The sequence below is a fragment of the Budorcas taxicolor genome, chromosome 15, assembly GCF_023091745.1.
Source record: "Budorcas taxicolor isolate Tak-1 chromosome 15, Takin1.1, whole genome shotgun sequence".
NCBI lineage: Eukaryota > Metazoa > Chordata > Mammalia > Artiodactyla > Bovidae > Budorcas > Budorcas taxicolor.
This window is the reverse complement of record NC_068924.1, coordinates 25,443,297-25,455,328: the sequence shown is the minus strand read 5'-3', so window position 1 is coordinate 25,455,328 and position 12,032 is coordinate 25,443,297. Positions and strand designations below refer to the sequence as shown.

The 12,032-nt window shown below is 41.4% G+C and overlaps 1 protein-coding gene across 4 annotated transcripts in view; it reads left to right on the top strand.

Annotated features, from left to right (window-relative positions):
* CADM1 (cell adhesion molecule 1) overlaps window positions 1-12,032 on the top strand; it is a 353,982-nt gene that overhangs the window by 74,624 nt on the left and 267,326 nt on the right. The gene's annotated exons all lie outside the window — the stretch shown is intronic.

Sequence of the window (12,032 nt, the reverse complement as noted above, 5' to 3'; positions counted from 1 at the left end):
AACTGAGTGCATGAATTACTGAATTACAGGACAGAGCAACTAAATGGTCCACTGAGAATTAAGTTCAAGACTTGGACTCATGGGCCAGAGCTTACCAATTATACTTATTGTCATTGTTATGACCTCAGATGTATATAAATCCAAAAGAGTCAAAGTACATGACAAAGGAACTTGAGACATAGAAGAGTCAAGAAGAGAATGCCAGGTGGGCCCCCCGTCCCAACAAAATTCAGTAAATAGGTGGGAGTTGAATTCGAGACGCACACTTATTAACTGAGAGCAAAGCAGAAAAGACACTCAGTAGGTGACTCATGTTTCCAGGAATACGTTTGGAAAAAGCTGCAACAATATTTATTCACATTAAGGGATATAAAAGATTTCAGAATTGGGGGGGGAAAAAAAAGAAGATATGTGATCATCTTGACCCTTTGTGTCATATGATAGACATAAAATAAGCATTAAAAAAAATTGAAGTCTAGTTGATTTACAGTATTGTGTTGGTTACAAGTGTATGGCAAAGTGCTTCACTTGTATGCGTGCTAAGGCACTTCAGCCGTGTCCGACTGCTTGCGACCCCATGGATGTGGCCCACCAGGCTCCTCTGTCCATGGGATTCTCTAGGCAAGAATACTGGAGTGGGTTGCCATGCCCTCCCCCAGGGGATCTTCCCCACCCAGGGATCGAACCCATGGCTTTCATGTCTCCTGCACTGAGAGATGGATTCTTTACCACTAACACCACCTGGGAAGCCTGAATCTATCTATCTATACACATGAGAGATAATATATACATAAATATACATATGTATACTTTTTCAAATTCTTTTCCCTTATAAGGTATTACAAGATACTGAGTATTGTTCCCTGTACTATACAGTAGGTCCTTGTTTGTTTGTTTTGTATGAGATGCGTGTATATGTATATATACATATATAAGTACTTTTTTCTTAATTTATTTTATTGAGTGAAGTGGGTTAGTGCATAAAATGAAGAGCAGAAGATAGTTAACTTTTTCATATTCAGAGCCCCCATCACCGTGATATCCATTATTAGCCTAAACCCTGTTGCCTAGTGTCTTTGTAGAGATACTGAAGGAGTACCATCTATGGTTTTTCAGAGGGTTTTGTAGATTTCTGAAATGTTCACCATCATGTATGAAGCTTTTTCTAAACCAGAAAATACTGGTCTATACCAGGAATTGGAAAATGTTTTCTGTAAATAAATGAGGCCTCTTGGACCACAGATTTCTGTCACTGAGTTCACTCTGCGGTTGTAATGTGAAAACACCCATAGGAAATGCATATGAGTGTGGCTGTGTGCCAGTAAAACTTTATTATGGATACCGGCAATCTGGATTTCATGCAATTTTCATGTGTCATGAGATATTATTCCTCTTTTGATTTTTGTCAACCGTTAAACAACACAAAAATCACTCTTAGCTCTGTCTGGGTTTGGCCCACAAATGGTAGTTTGCCAACCCCTACCCCAGACCGTCTACTGTTTATGTTTCCCAACCCGTCTACTGTTTATGTTTCCCAACCCATGCTATTAGTTAATCTGAAGCTTTAGCATATTATAATGGAATGTGGAAGCAACTATGTGAGAAAGCAAAACATTCATAACAATCCTCAGAGAACTGGTCATCTAATCGGAACTCAGCTTTTCAGAAAATCTCGTGTAAGGAGTATTGTTTGTTCCGTTTGATTTTGGGCCAGTGGCTTCAAGAGTAGGGAGGAGAGGTGAAAACCAGCCAGAGTGACAGTCCTTGGTCTTGCTGTGCTCAGATGATCTCATTTAATCCCCCTCTCCGAGGGGAGAACTATTTTCAGCCCATTATACAGATAAGGAAGTAAGGCATATAGAGCTAGGGAACTTGAAGGTAAAATAGTAAATGGCAGAGCCTGGTTTCTAACCCAGGATCTCTGAGGCAAGGGGGGTAGTTGGAGCAGGAAACAAAAATCACTTGGCTGATTTAGAGCACTTAGCAGGGGGCCTGGCGTATGGTCGGTCCTGGCTATATATTAATATCATTGATTTGTCTGTTGCGAAGGAGAAGGGACGATGGGAGAAGGGTGATGAAGGAAGGGATAATGAGGCTTTAGAGACTAAAGAATACGGTACCTTTGTCACAGATTCAGTTGAACCTTGCAGTCAGCCTGTATCTTGTCAAGCCAGAATATGCTTTTGGAAGCCAAAGAGGAGTCATAAAAAATAAAAGTTCAGAGAAACTCATGTATTTAAAAATGTGGCAAATCACAGACGCAGAGAACCCAGTGTGAAGGTCCTTACTCCTGAGTTCATGAACTCCCATTTGATGGCTGGAGTGTCGTGTTTTAGAAAGCTAGAGGGAATTTTTTGACTCATCGCCAGTCATTTACTTAAACTTAAAAGATCTTTGCATTAAAATTACTTACTTGAAGTGCTGGCAGGCTGATAAATTCAGGGGGCTATTTTAAACATTGTCAATCTAAAATGTAATCCTATTAAAATAATGGAGTCTTTTCTGAGTGGAGAATTCCCTTGTCTTCCTGTCCAAGGCTCACAAGAGAACAACATAAAAGGCATCCCAGAATGTCCTCTGAACATCATTGAAACCAACTGACGTGTTTTCACAGCTTGCTTCTCATCAGCAGAGAATTTCCTTGCTGCACCCCTTTAAAAGGCAAAGCCCCACCGTAGTGACAGGTTTATTCTAATCCTGGAATAGGGGGATTCTATTGCTATTTGGAATGATCCCTTGTAGGTTCTGGAAACCTTCTTGGTTTCTTCATTTATGCTCATTTCTCTGTGTGATCAAAGATCCTGTATAACTTGAAACGTTAGCATTTTCTTCCTTCTGTTCGTTTCTGGGGCTCCTTTTCATCCAGCAGTGTGGGTTACCTTGAGATAAATTGGTTTATGGCATGCCATTTTCGGTAAAACTCTGCAAAAGAAATGGTCACATAACTCAGAAAGGTTTGCCCTTGGAGTGATTTAGTCATGCTGGATGATAGCTGAGGAGGCTTATTGACTCCGAGCTCCCTTTGGAACCAGATTCAGAAAGCTGTGCACTTCTGTGGCACCTGGGAGACACTCAGTTGAATAGAGCTACGGAGAAAAGCATTTCAGTTATTGGCATCTTTCCTAATGCATTTTGTATGTGTCTATACCGCAGGGAGAAATGTGTGGTTATTGTTGAAATATTATCTACATGGCTTTGCAGAAGAAGAAAAGGCCTCGTACAACAGTCAACACATTAAGTCTCGTGATGTTGTAATGGTTTGGGGGCTGTGCATCTCTCCCCACCAAACACCGGTGCAGATATATGGCCACATCATTTGGATTCCCTCATTAGACTTACAAAAGCCCTTAAAGGGACCTTGAACTTGACAAGTTGAACCTTGAACATTCCATAATTTGGAATGTTGTTTAAACGTTAGTGTTTGTGTTGTTGTTATTCACCTGATTTTAACCAGGAAGCTAGGCTTTGATCATCTGAGTGTGTGATGTACGAATCTAGGTAGGATGTCAAACTCTCAGAAGGGCACAGAAATTAATTTCTCCTTCTGCACAGATAGACTCCTGTTCAAATGAAAATGTGTGTGGACAGATTTTTGTTTGTCATGTGTGAACTGGGCATGTTGCGTTGGTCTAAAGGGAGCAGTTTTAAGTGGGTGGATGTGTCAGACCCTCCGGCTATCAGAGCCACCTTATTTCCACAAATCTCTTCTCATATAACAACATTGCAGGAAGTTTGGATAATTGATTCTCCTGAGCAATACAAATATTGGGATGCTTAATCATTCCAAGAGATGGTCAGAGCTACTGCTTTTATATTTTTTAAAAAACATTTGTTTACTCTGCTCAGGCACTCATTAAGCACTTATTGATCAACAGTCTACCATGGGCCAGGCTCTAGGCTAGATGATGAGGATGCCAAGGGGGAGAAAGGCATAATCTCTGACCTCATAGCTCACCAAGGAAGGCAGATCCCAGATGGATAATTGCAACGCATGCAACAATTAATTTAGGATATTTTAATTTAATGAGTATGTGCTAGGTGCTGAGTGGAAGAAGCCAGTGGTAAGCAAAAGCAGATTTGGCCTCTGCCCTCATGTGCCTTGCAGTCAAGGAGCAATTATTAAATATACTTAATATAATTATTTATTAAGCGAACGTTGCACAAATGTATAGTTATAAAGTGGTCCAAGTGTCATGGAGGAGAAACCTATAGTTCAATGAAATCATAAACTAAGAGAACTTGATGTGGTCTGGATGGCCAGAGTGGGAACCACAGAAAAGTGATGATTGACCTGTGACTGAAGGGCCGGTGTGAGTTAACCAGGCCATAAATTGTTGGAAGTGCTTTCCAGAAGGAACCAAGTGCGTTAAAGGGATTGAAAGAAGGCCCTTGTGGCTGGAGTCAGAGGGCGAGTGGAGAGGTGGGTAGTGGTCAGGTTGCTCAGGGCCCTGTAGGCTCTGGGAAAAATAGGGGGCTTTATTCTAAGAAGCATGGAAAGGCTTTGAGAGGGTTTAAGAAATTAGGAAGGGGTAACACGATCCTAGTCATTTTCTGAGAAAGAGCACTCGGGCTCCAGTGTGAAGGGGTATGAGTGGATGCTGATGGGGCCCCATAGCTTAGGAGGCTACTGTCTGGACAAGAGGTGGCAGTGGCTTGTATTAGGGTGGTGGTGTGGGAGCAAGGAGAGAAGTGGGTGAAGTTGAGCAGTATTTAGGGGCCATATCTGCAAGCTTGGTGATGGACTGAATATGTTCTTATGAGGGAGGTGGATGGTCCCAGGATGATAGAGTCAGAGGTCGTTTAGTGACACTTTATTCTGACACTTAAATAATCCGGAATAATTCATATTTTACTGTTCCGAGATTATACTGGGACTATTTCTAATAGAAGTTGTCAATCTGTTTTCCAATTTTCTGGGACTTTTTTTGTATCTTTAAGAAAGGAAATCACAGTTCTTACCCCTCCTGTTCCTTTTAGTATAATTAAGGCCGAAGAAGTGCTCAGTTATGACTCCAGAAAGAAGTGCAAAAAGACGCAGACCCAAGCCAGAAGATAATATCAAAGTGAAATATTTCCAGCAATGTCAGCAAAATGTAAAGATATCATCAGAAACAAACATGTGCTCCCTCCCACCTTTCCTGCTGATTTTAATTCAGAAAATTGAAATGATTTTTCTCATATCAAAAATGAGTGAAAATACTAGGGAGTCTTTTTATTCTTTATAAACTGAAGTCAGAGTAATTTATTTTATCTGGAGGAGAGTATTAAATTAGCTGTCAACGGTGCTACACAGGTGGATGGTAACTTTGGAATTGAAATGACCAAATCTCCAGTCTTGAGGCATTCATTTTAATCTCCGCTTTCCATTGAAATAGGCAAAACATGAAATGTTGAGATAATGGCACTAAAATTCCAAGTAATTGCTTTTGTTAGCTCAACTCATGTTTACTCATATTAATTACTGAAATTTGATAACCTCTTTGTTTTCTACTTAGCATGACTCTGAATGCAGGGACAGGGCTATCAATCAGGTAGGCGGTTCTCACCGAAGGCTGGACTCCTTTGCTTTGATGTTGGCAGCTTAAGGCTAATTCCTTCCACTTGATAGGTTTATAATTCAAGAAGATGTGATTTAATGTTGATGGAATTTATTTTTGAAACACATTATAGGACAAAAACCTTTCAAAGTAAAAAATGAAGTTTTGAGGTAAATCTTAAGTAAACAAAGGCTGTCAGGCTCTCTCCACACCCAATTTTAGAGATCTCTATAGAACTGTGGACCTGTGCCATGCATGTCCACCCTTCAGTTGGAGGGGATGAGGTGGTGAAAAGAGAAAATGCAAGAGCTCTTGAGTCTTAGGAAGAAGGTAGGCAACTAAAGACATCAACTTTTTCTTTCCTCTCCTCTTTGTAAATTCGTTTCACGTTGCCTTCTCTTCCTCATAGCTTTTCATTTATGATATTCCTTCCTTACAAGTTGTTTTCCCAAAGGTGAACCTGAAATCTTAAAATTTTTGATATTTTATTCAAACTCTACTTTAGGTTTGTAGAGTTCAAAGAGATCCTGAGTCCATTTGTTTTCAATCTGCTGATTCATACATTTCCTCAGCCTCTCATTCATTTCATTTATACATTCACGCCCTCTAGAAGTGTTGAGTTCCAGTCACTGCTCTACGCATGGGAACTGAGCAGGTAACAAGCTACAGTCAGTCTTTGCCCTCATCTTTCTTTTGGACACTACTGTTATTAGACCTTGCCTGCCAATGCAGGAGACATAGAGACTCAGTTTCAGTCCCTGGGTCAGGAAGATCGCCTGGAGGAGGGCATGGCAACCCACTCCAGTATTCTTGCTGGAGAATCCCATGGACAGAGGAGCCTGATGGGTTACAGTCCTTAGGGTCACAAAGAGTTGGACATGACCGAAGCAACTTAGCACACACACACATTATTAGTACCACGTAAACTCACCTTGGACACGACTGAGCGACTGAACTGAACTGAACTGAAAATCACCTTATCCATTTCTTCTTTCTTTGGAAATGTCATGGCCCTGACAACTCAGTAGAGCTCACTGGAGAAACTTAATGCCTGCTGTTTGAGGAAAACTGTCCCAAAGCGGCATACACAATTCTATGCCTTTTAAAAAACATAGGAGATTGAATTTTGTTTTGTGTGAATAACCCAGGATCTTGTGGAATGCTAATCACCTTACTCGAGTCCATTCATATGGATTGGTTGTTTTGTCCATTCTGCACTCAGAGAGATGGCTATGCTTTTCCTAGTTCTCAGTAATTTTTAAAAATGGTTTCTCTTGTCTCTTCTTTTGCCCTCAGGTTTTTCTTTTAATTTTTTAAAAATTTGTTTTGATTTTGTTATAAGCTGGAAAACTAGATAACTAAGACTATCAGATGTATATGAAAAGTATGTTAATAGGGTAAATGGTGATGGCCCATCATCTTCCATTGAGTAAAATCTTGTCCATGACTTGCTTAGGGCTTAAGTAGGCCTGTGGGGTTGGCGTGACTTAGTGCCCGCCTTGGCGCTCTGACACTCCCCTCTGATGCTCTAGGAAGCTGGACTTGCTGGATACCTGGCCTCATAGATGAGACACTGCTAAAAGTATCTTGCCTGAGATACCAGTCCTTTGAGGTGATAACCTCCTGACCGTAATGAAGTATAATGTTTTATAATTTTATCCTCTCTGAGTTTCCATGTGTGGGTGGAGACAGATAGACAGACACGCACACACAGAAGTAGCTTTTTTTTCTCCACAGCCAAGCTTTCTTGAGTGAAGTCTTTAAAATGATATTTCTATATTCTGTCAGTTGTATGTTAAGAATTATAACAAAGCACAGGGCTGTGAAAATAAGAATCGAGGAGCTCATAGACAATTGCAAAGCTTCTAGACTGGATGCTAGATTACACGAAGGCACAGCATATTGATTTGGGGAATAAGAGCTATCCATAGTTCAGATACAAGCTATGACAGATGGGGGTTCACTAACAACAAATCTGATGACTTCTAGGCACATTTCTAAACACAAAAAATTCACCAGATGCAAGGACTCTTGCCATTTTTAATGGATTCACTTTTATATAAATGAGTCCCATTTATATATTTTCTCCCATGGCCAGTTATCCTGAAGGTGTTATAAGAATTAATATTTTATTATTTTTTTCCATTTAATGGATATATTGCCATGCTGTAGTTAAGGTAGTTATATTGATAAAGTTGGCTGTTTTCTAAAGGAGCCCATAAATATTTAGATGTTTAAAATAAATGCCTAGATGTTTTAAACTTACATAAATTCACAATCCACCAAAACTATTTTTTTCTAGATATTTGTATCCTTGTCTTGAAATGCTTTTCAAAAGTAACACTTTTAGAGGAGGTAGAATCAGTTCATCTGCTGGTCCTTTGACAGAACTTGAAAGACTCAGACGTATTTCCTTTAGTTCTTGACGTTGTCCCCTTCAGTTAGCTCCCAGTTTATTATACATATATTTTTTCTTTAGCTTCTAATTACTTAAGAAATATATGTTTCCCTTTAGAAGTATTTTAGAAAAGGCTGAAGTTCTCACTGAGGGATGCCTGGTTGGGGTCCGCTGACTTCTGTTTTCCTCTGTATCTGTTCACTTATCTGTCTACCTGCCTGTCTGTCTGTGTGTATCTGTGTCTGTCCATCCGGATGTAGATGTGAACATCCAATTCATGGAAGTGCTGTGGGATGGTATATGTGCCAGCCTGCTGCACGCATCCTCTGCAGCTTACTCCCTTCCTCAGCGGTGTCCTAGAAGCCTAGCCGTGCTGTGACATGCAGGTTTTGCTTGCTCCATTTACCTGCTACCTTGTATTCCAAAGCACACATATACCTGTTTATTCAGCCATCCCCCTGTTGATAGGCATATGGGTTGTTTGCAGACTTTTCTTACTTCAGTGAAGATTCGTGTACGTGTCTCCTTGTGCACGTGTGCCAAGGACACCCACCAACAGAGAGCATTGCTGGTCCGCAGAGTCTGTACATGGAAAACTTTCATTGATATCGTCTACGTCTGACTGTTGGTCATTTTCAGCTTTCTGTCAGTAACTAGGTGGGTTTGTTTTGAGTTAACAGAATGGACCGAGTGATGTTCTCATACAGAGCAGAAAGAAAGATGAATTTATTAATCCCTCCCGAGTTCTCCCACCCTCTGGATCTGTAGCATTCTTGGGATTTTGAAAAATTAAGTGAAGTTTGTTAAAATACATGCCTTGGGAGACATGGCAGTGTTTTCCTGGCTCTTGCCTTATCCATCCACTCTCTCTGTTTCATCTTAGTCTGTCCTCGTGAATGGTAGGGATCCAGCCCTGCCTTTCCACCTAAAATTATCCAGGTTTTAAAAAGAACTAAAATAGGTCAAACCGTCTAAGCTGTGGAAAGACCCAGAGGAAGCCAAGGAAGGGATGGTGAATGGAAAAAGAGCTTCATGGGTGACACCTGCCGTGGTGCAGCAGACTCCCAAAGACCTTGCCCCCCCCGAGGGAGTGGAGGCGCTTCTCCAGCCTGGGGCCGCTACACCAGGTGTATCTAGGGGCACCTGGAGGCAGAACCCTTTGAACTGCTTCTCTGACCACAGGGGTGCACCTAAGAGGGGGAAGGATTGCTCAGCAAGCCAAGACGTCAGGTAGGGACTGACGCTGCCCTGGGACTCCCACCGCTCTCTGCCTCCGAAGAGAGCAGGCCGCTGCACGTTCAGGGGCACTGAAAGGACAGGAAACAGGCTCTGGGTCCGCAAGAGGCTGAGGCTCGGAATCTGGCGCCCTGTCTGCATCCTACTCTGGAGTGTGATTAGCATCCTTCAATTTCGTATCCTATGTGAGAGAGATCATTCAGCCCCATTGATTAGTTCCCTTCAATTCTATATCATCTGTGAGAGAGACATTTAGCCCCATTGACAGTCTGAGGTGATAAAACATTTTCTGGCATCCCCTAATCATGTAGGATAAAATATTCCTGAAGCTCAAAAGAAAATTCATGTTTGGGAGGTGCCTCATGCCTCTTGCTAAGATTTATTTTCCTTTAAAATGTCAGTGTCTGTTGCCTTTCCTGCAGGTACCCCTCCTGCCTCCCCGTTGCCTGAGTCCTTCAGTATCTCAGGTCGGGCTGCATCTGTTCCTGCCGAGCTTTTCCTTTCTCCAGCAGAAAGCTGGTTTGTTTGGCTGACAGATGGGGTTCCCGCTTTGGACTGGATGCGCCTAGTTAAAGGGTTTCCGTTTGAAGCCCGCAGGTGAAGCCCAACTCCACACAGACCCCTGCTTACACAGTTCTCTTCATGGTCACGTAAAGCAGTAAGGAAGTTTTTAATTGACATTGTCTACTGTTAAGAGGGCAGAGTGTGGACATCTTTCGAGAGGGTTTACTTTCTCTGTGAAGTATCAGGCTATCAATTCATTGGATGACGCAGTGGGTTTGCTCTGGGGAAGAGAGAAAGATGTTATTGTAGTGTATCTTTTAGAATCTCTGCACACAAAAAAATCCCCTCAGAAGCAACCATCCTCAAAACCTATGTCGCAATCAAAACCAAAGCTTTAAACTGTTTGAGTGATAGATATGGTTAAAATAACAGTATTTAATGCCCAAAGCACATCAAATTTGGGCGAAGAGGATGCATAATGCTGGGAGATGTCTCGTTATGGTGTGGTTACCTAGCAACAAGTGGAAACTGTATGAAAATGTGCTGCTTATCTGTTGTTGGAGTGGGTGCAATGAAACTTATTACGCTAGCCTGTTTTGCTTGGCATGTTATTAAAATCATAGCTAATGTGGAAAGAGCTGGAGTCTGTTCCCATTTGATACAGAAGCAGTGTTAAATGCAGCTACTGTAAAATGCCAAGACTTTGGTCAGGAGAGTAGGCACGTGCGGCCTCCTTAAACACCCAATATTGAGATGTTAGGATTTGATTTATATTATCAAAGGTTTATTAATAATAAAAGCAGACAGAACCTTTAGGGTACTGAGGAAGTGGCTGGTTGTTTAGATTTCTAAAAAAAAAAAAAATCCTGAGAGCCATTTATAGTTTTGTCTGTATCTGTAATAATAGCTTGGTAGAGCTCCGCTTCTCCTCGCCAAATTGTATTTAACTGTCTGCTGAGCTTATCGATGCATCCTAACCACACAGCCTTCTTCAGTTTGTTTAAGTTACAGAACCAGGATGCACTGTCACCATTTTTAAAGCTTCTATTTTTATTTAATCACTTTAAAACAAGCTGCAGATCTTTCGCAGTATATACCAGTGTCTATTTGGGGCAATGGAAAAGCTTCTCGTCTTTGGGTTATCCTGGAGCTTTGCTGTCATTTGTGTTTCAGAGAAGTGTGTTTTGCCCCTGGCCTGTCCGACCGCTTTTTTGTGTATACTTCAGATGGCTTCGTACTGAAGTTTTATCTCACATTTATTTTTCAGTGTATGTGCTGCCGAAGCGAGCACGTCTCACATTTATTAAAAAAAAAAATCGAACTGGGAACACCTACTGAAATATCTTCTTCTGTGGGGAGCCCGTGATCCGAAGATGATATAGCACCAGCTACCCCACAGAGGAGGAAAAGTTCAAGTACTTCCTGTGCTCGTCAGACACCTGTGATGACACACAGAAATCTGGCATCCAGGACTCAACTCTGTTAGTTGTATTCTGACATGACTTCTGGGGGCTCTGGAAGGTGTTTATGTGTAGCAGATGGAGCTATTAGTTAGCTGTGCTATCTTGAAGAATTGCTTTCCCAGGTAATCAGCTCCGCTCATTTAGGAAGTCATTTCCCCACCTCAACTTGTCAGCTCAAGAGGCAGGAATGATGGATCGCAGTGACTGGACAGTGCACTGGAGTAACTCTGTAAGGGGATCCATCCCCTGATGCTTTGCAGTGCTCTGAGGCCCAGCAAACAAGATGGGAAGGATGACCAGGATGCTTCCCGAAGCTTACCTGTCAGTGTATAGCGTTGCTGTGGCAACTTGAAGATTTGCAATTCATAGGAAGTGTAGAGCGAGACAAAACCTTAAGTCATGGCTGTCATTACAGTGGAATGGGTGCCACCAACACCTGGCAACCTCTATTACTTCAACTTGTTTCTTTTCACGCTTGGAGGAACAAAATGCATCAAAGATTAATATGCATAGTAAACCTTTTGGTAAAATATGTATGTGTTCTGCATTTCAGATGAGTGAAAAACTTTAAGAGTTCCCTCTCCACTTAAATCAATATTAGTTAATAATGTTCAAAGTGAGCTTGTCGTCATACTCTTGGAGAGGAGAGGGGCCATGATGCAAGCCTAGAGAACATACCACATTCTCTTTCCAATTAAAAAGAAGTGTATTTAAAATTTTGCTGTCCCTCCTGGAAATGCTCATAATGTATTAATTGTGTCTCCTCTGTCCCATGTCCCCTGCCTGTTTGGGGGTATTTTAAGTGATGGGTATTTTAAGTTTATCCAGGTGCTAGTACAATCCATAAAGATGAGAGAAAAAGCATACCATTAAAGATTTTCTTTTGAGGAAAAA